The sequence below is a fragment of the Triticum aestivum genome, chromosome 7B (genome assembly GCF_018294505.1).
Source record: "Triticum aestivum cultivar Chinese Spring chromosome 7B, IWGSC CS RefSeq v2.1, whole genome shotgun sequence".
Taxonomy (NCBI): domain Eukaryota; kingdom Viridiplantae; phylum Streptophyta; class Magnoliopsida; order Poales; family Poaceae; genus Triticum; species Triticum aestivum.
Window position 1 is genome coordinate 472990594 of NC_057813.1, and position 6375 is coordinate 472996968.

The following is a 6375-nucleotide window of genomic DNA, read 5'->3' on the forward strand; positions in this document are numbered from 1 at the left end:
GGACGACCATGTCATGCGCTGGTGATGTAGGTTTGGGTGCTTCCTCCTCTAAATGGGGTAGCAGCCTGCGTTTTGGGTAGCTCTTGGAGGGGCGTTCGAGTTCATACTCTTCGGCCGCAAGGACTTCAGTCCATCTGTCGGCTAGCAAGTCTTGGTCAGCTCTAAGCTGTTGCTGCTTTTTCTGTAGGCTGCTTGCCGTGGCCGCAAGCCTGCATTTGAAACGCTCTTGTTTGACGGGATCCTCAGGCACGACAAATTCGTCGTCGTCGAGGCTTGCCTCGTCTTCGGAGGGAGGCATATAATTATCGTCCTCTACCTCTCTGTCTACCGCTCTCTCATGAGGGCTGGCTTCTTCATCCTCCTGCGCTGAATCCTGCTAGAGGGGGTTGTCTTCGGCACTGTTCGGGGTGTTATTGTCTCCGGTGCCGGAATCTCCATTTTTGCTGTTTCTTGGAGGGGTCGTCCTCCGTTGTTCCATCGCCATTCCCATCCTTTGGGATGTCCACCATGTATATGTCGTATGACAAGGTGGCCTTCCAGTGCCCTGTAGGCGCTGGTTCTTGGTTGTCTCCTGCATCGTCGTCCATACCGTCGATGTCTTCGGAGTCGAAGTCGAGCATGTCGGTTAGATCATCGACAGTGGCTACAAAGTGGGTGGTGGGTGGGCATTGAATTTCTTCGTCGTCCGCATCCCAACCTACCTGACCATAGTCCGGCCAGGGCTCTCCTGATAGAGAGAGACTTTAGTGAATTCAGGATGTCGTCAAAGGGCGAGTGCTAAAAGATGTCCACAGCGGTGAACTCCATGATCGGCGCCCAATCGGATTCGATTGGCAGGGGCACGGAAGGTTCGGAGTCCGGAGGGGAGTCCGGCACCTTGGAGTCACGAGCTTCACAAAGGACGGGGTTGGTATTCGGCTCTATCGCCGTAGAGGTAGCAGCCCCCGAGGCGGTGTCCAGCCACCCGTCCTCGATCGGCGCAGTCGGCTCCGAGCTAAGGGTCGGAGCGGACACTTGTCCGGCCTCTAGGGCACTGTCCGGCAGCAGAGCTAGATCATGCTCATCGTGACAGTGCGGCGCGCTTGGCTGTGGCTCGAACCCGTTGAAGATCAAGTCTCCGCGGACGTCAGCCGTATAGTTCAAACTTCCAAATCTGACCTGATGGCCAGGGGCATAGCTTTCAATCTGCTCCAGATGGCCAAGCGAGTTGGCCCACGGTGCAAAGCCGCCGAATACGAAGATCTGTCCGGGGAGAAAAGTCTCACCCTGGACCGCGTCGTTGTTGATGATCGAAGGAGCCATCGGGCCTAAAGGTGACGACACAGAGGAACTCTCAATGAAAGCACCAATGTCGGTGTCAAAACCGGCGGATCTCGGGTAGGGGGTCCCGAACTGTGCGTCTAGGCGGATGGTAACAGGAGACAAGGGACACGATGTTTTTACCCAGGTTCGGGCCCTCTCGATGGAGGTAAAACCCTACTCCTGCTTGCTTAATATTGATGATATGGGTAGTACAAGAGTAGATCTACCACGAGATCAATGAGGCTAAACACTAGAAGCTAGCCTATGGTATGATTGTTGTTCGTCCTACGGACTAAAACCCTCCAGTTTATATAGACACCGGAGAGGGCTAGGGTTACACAGAGTCGGTTACAATGGTAGGAGATCTACATATCCGTATCGCCAAGCTTGCCTTCCACGCTAAGGAAAGTCCCATCCAGACACAGGACAGAATCTTCAATCTTGTATCTTTATAGTCCAGGAGTCCGGCCGACGGTGATAGTTTGGCTATCCGGACACCCCCTAGTCCAGGACTCCCTCAGGCGCCAAGGTGCGTTTCGTCAATCTGACGAAGAAATTCACTTCAAGTGCTGCTCCACCTGTGCACGTTGAAGTTACTCAGGCTGAGGCATCCGCTCAGCCTACTGAAGAAAATGCTAGCACTGCTGATGACAATCAAGCTGCTGAAGAAAATGAGAGTGCCAGGGCTGATGACTCCATTCCATCCGCTGAAGATATTGTCAGGGCATCCACTAGTGGTGCGCCTGAAGAAAGTGAACAAGTCAAGGAAACTACATCAGTTGCGCCTGAGGAAAATGAACCAATGTCCTCTGCACCTCCTGCGCCTACACCAACTCCAATCCTTCCATCTGCATCAGATGCGAAGAAGACCAAGGCTGCAGAACATGCAGCTGTGAAGAAAAGGAAGGCATCAGCTTCATCAAATTCTTCAGCTCCGAAGAAGATGAAGACTCTGATCAGTTCAATTGACAATCCAATTGATGTCGTTCTAGTTTCATCAATGCCATCAAAGGACCTTGTTCCTTTTGGTGAAGACTATGTGATTCCTGATGAATCTGATGAAGAAACTCCTTCTGCTACTTCTTCAGAGCAGTTGGACAAAGAAATTGAAGTGGATAAGATCCCTTCAACCCCAATCATTTCCTCACCTTTGCCTCGTTTACTGCTGAAGAGGCAGGTGTTGAAGAAATTGAAGAGGAGGATGTGGACATTGGTTGTACCACTCCTGTACTCAATGATGAATTTTGGGACAGTCAACATCCCAACTCTCCAATGTTCACTCCCCTCCAAGCTATTCCTCAGTCCCCTGCTACCACTGAAGTGCAAATGGGATCTGAAGAACCTCATGCAACCCCAAGTGTTCATGAAGAAATTCCAGCCACTAGTGCTGAAGAAATTGTCAATGAAGAATTGACGACCCAGGCTGAAGCTGAAGAAGAGCCTGAAATTCCTCAGCCTGAGGAACCTGAGATTGTGATTCCTGAAGTGGTGCTGCAATTGACTGACACTCCTCAGCCCAAGCCCAAGGATCCTTTCTCGAAGAAGCAAAATTCAAGGCTGATGATTTCTTCGGCGAGCACGTGTTCTTCACTGACTTCAACCCCTATGACAATGCTCGTCTTAGAAGGAAGCATTTCTGGACTGCCAGCCAGGCCAACTTCTATTCCTTAGTGCTCTTCAACAAGGACAAAGTCTTCGATCATGAGCATATTCCTCATGTGGACATGAAATCCATGCCTTGCTTCTCTCAAGTCCTCAGCATGATTCATGACGCTGGCTTGCTCAATTTCTGCTCTGACGTCGTTGATTGGAATGAAGAGCTTATTCTTCAATTCTACGCAACTTTGCATATCACAAGCGATGCTGCTGACGTCAACTCATGGGTGTTGGACTGGATGATTGAAAACACTCATTACAAGGCACCAGCCTCTGAATTGCTTTGTGCCTTACCAATCAGTCCTCCACCTGACGGTGCTCGTTGTCTGTATGATGAACCTGAACTTACTGATCATTATATGCAAGTGCTCATGAAGCCTTTGAAGCCAGGTCAAGCTCCAAGGACCAAATTCCTCGTGAAGGAATTGCTCTATGTGCCAAGAACAATCTACCGCATTCTGACGAAGACCATGAGTCCCATCAAAGGCCATGACTCATCCGATGAAGAAATTATCGGAATGATGAAGAATATGCTTTTCAACATCATGCATGGCATCCCCATCGATTATCATGATTTCTTCATGAGGACTCTGGCGAATGTTGCACTTTCTCCATTTGAGCTGAAGCCCTACGCGTCGTGGATCATGAGATTCCTCAGAACAAGGTCTTCACTCAACTATAGGGCTGGTTTTCAGAATCACCTCAGCTACTTGCCCCCTATCGAAGTCCTCAAGCGGACAATTTCCTCATCTGATGAGAAGGGCAAGTCACCAGCCGTGATCGATGAAGGCATTCGTCCATTGGATGGTCAGTTCCACAAAGCTGCATCTTACTCCACCAATGATGACTCTGCCACTCATGATACTGCTGCCAATGCTACCAAGACAAGTCCTCAAGCTACTGCTCCTTGTGTGCTGACGGATCGTAAACTGTTGATAAGTCTTCACCAGAAGGTGGATCGCAACCACAAGTGGGTTAAGCGTCAGTTTGGTTCTATTCTTCACAACATGACTTCCGCACATAATGCAGTGAAGAAAAACCACTACTACCTCCATGAAGTGTTTGATCGCACCTGGGCTATTCTGTCACATCTATATGGTGAAGAAGATCTGAAGCAAATGGGCTTCAAGGAAGACTTTGACCGGTCTGCTCCTCCTCCGAAGAAATTCAAGAGGGTCAAGGTTCCTTCCGTTGTGGCCAGCTCATATTCTTCATCACGCACCACGGACGAGCATGAAGACTTGGACGACACTGCAGCAGGCCCTACATCGACCCAAGACCCTGACAACGCTGGCGCTCCTCCATCTTCATGATATTCTTCAGGGGCGTTAGTCCTCAGTTTCAACCCTTTTGGTCATTCGATGACAAAGGGGGAGAAATTTGAGTTAGTCTTCAAGCAGGTCTATCTTATATGGGCGTTTTTTGCTAAGTTACAACTCTCATTCTTCTGATGACTTTGCTGGATCGAGTTGTAATCTTAAACTCTATGGTGACCTGATACTTTTGTTGTGTTCTTCTGCATGCTTATTCCTCATTAATGTTAATGCACGCATGCTGAATTACATTAGTCACCATATTTCATCATGCATTTCAAATTCTTCATATTATATATCAAATGCGTGTATGAGTTGCAAGATATAGGGGGAGATCTCCATGATTATACTCTTCAAGTGTGCATTGCCTCAAAAGCAAATTCCTCACTATGCACATCTTCAGGGGGAGTTCTTCTATATCTTGCAATCAAATTCCTCAATATCAGTATTTACACTTCACATGTTTATCCCCTTTGAAAACTTAACCTATATTGTCATCAATCACCAAAAAGGGGGAGATTGCAAGTGCATCTAGTGCCCCTTAGTGATTTTGGTGTATTGAAGACTTATAGGTTAAGGGACTGATGCGTTTGTGAGTGTACACAGGTCTATAAGTCTATGAGGAGTTTGATATTTACAGAGAAAGTCGACCCCGAAAAATGAAGTTCTTCGTCTGAAGACTTTGTATATCTGAAGACTTTTTGAAGACTTTGAAAGTGAAGAAATTAGTGTGACCTTGAAGACTTGGTATTCATTCGAGGAACATGAAGCGTGAAGACTTTTGTTTTCGTAGTTTCATTTTCTCTTTCTTGAGTCATAGGAAACACCATACTGTTAAAGGGGGTCGAGGAAATACTAAGGAAAATTTCCATGTGATGCTCAACTCAAAATCCCACACCTACCAATCCCTTCGAGTGAAGCCATTGGAAATCTCATACAGTTCAGCCATATTCTTCAGTGATAGAGACGAAGTTCTTCTGGTCACTAAGGAATTTGTTCTGACTGGGGAGTTAGGAATTCACCAGTGTGAATTACCTACACAGTGAGGAACATGATAGCCCTGAGGATTTTGATAGTCAAAATTCCGACCGTTGCTGTGCTCTGCGCCAGCGGTTCCAAAATATCTACCCACCTAACGGTCATATCAGACAAGGGCATTTATGTCTTATCATGTCGGGCTGCTCCCTAGGCTATAAATAGCCGCCCCCTTCAACCACTAGCTGGTTGGCTGCTCCGAGAGAAACTGACACTTGTCATTTGAGAGCATCCCATCCTCCGAGGACTTTGAGCGAAAATCATCAAGTGAGGAAAACCCAAACCCAACACACCTACAACCCAAAGTGATTGAGCATCACTGAAGATATTGATCCTGCGTGGATCCGACGCTTGTTACCTTTGAAGACTGTGCTTCTTCCAGACGGTTAGGCGTCAAGGTCTAGAGCATCCAAGAGGAATTGTGGATCACCGAGTGACCAAGTTTGTGAAGGTTCGGAAGTCACCTGAAGACTTACCACGAGTGATTGGGCGAGGTCTGTGTGACCTTAGCTCAAGGAGAATACAGTGAGGACTGTGTGTCCGGGACTGGGTGTCCTCGAGTTTAAATACTCAGCCGCTCCAACCAGATGTACAACTGAGACAACAGTTGGAACTGGTCTACCAAATCATTGTCTTCACCAAGCCTACTGGTTCTATTTCCTCAACTCTTTCATTTCCTCATGTCTGTTGTTGTGTGCCTGTTCATATCTGTTTGAAGACTTTGACTGAAGACTTTCTCAATTTCCTCAGTTCAATTTCTTCAGTCTGTCCGTCTTCTTTCTTGTGTTATCCTGTGTTTACGCTTTCTGTACTCTGTGCTTGTCTTTATTTCATCATGATGACTATGCTTGTGTTCTGTTATGTTTACTTTTGAGTACTTATTCCGCTGCTAGTAGTTCTTCATTTAGGAATTTCCTCACCAGCAAATTCCTCAGTGAAGAATTCATAAAAATCGCCTATTCACCCCCCCTCTAGTCGATATAACGCACTTTCAGCCATGCGACACAAGAAGGTCGAGTCTGGTGGCGAAAAAGCGACGGCGGCATGGAGGCAGGTGTGCGGCTCAAAT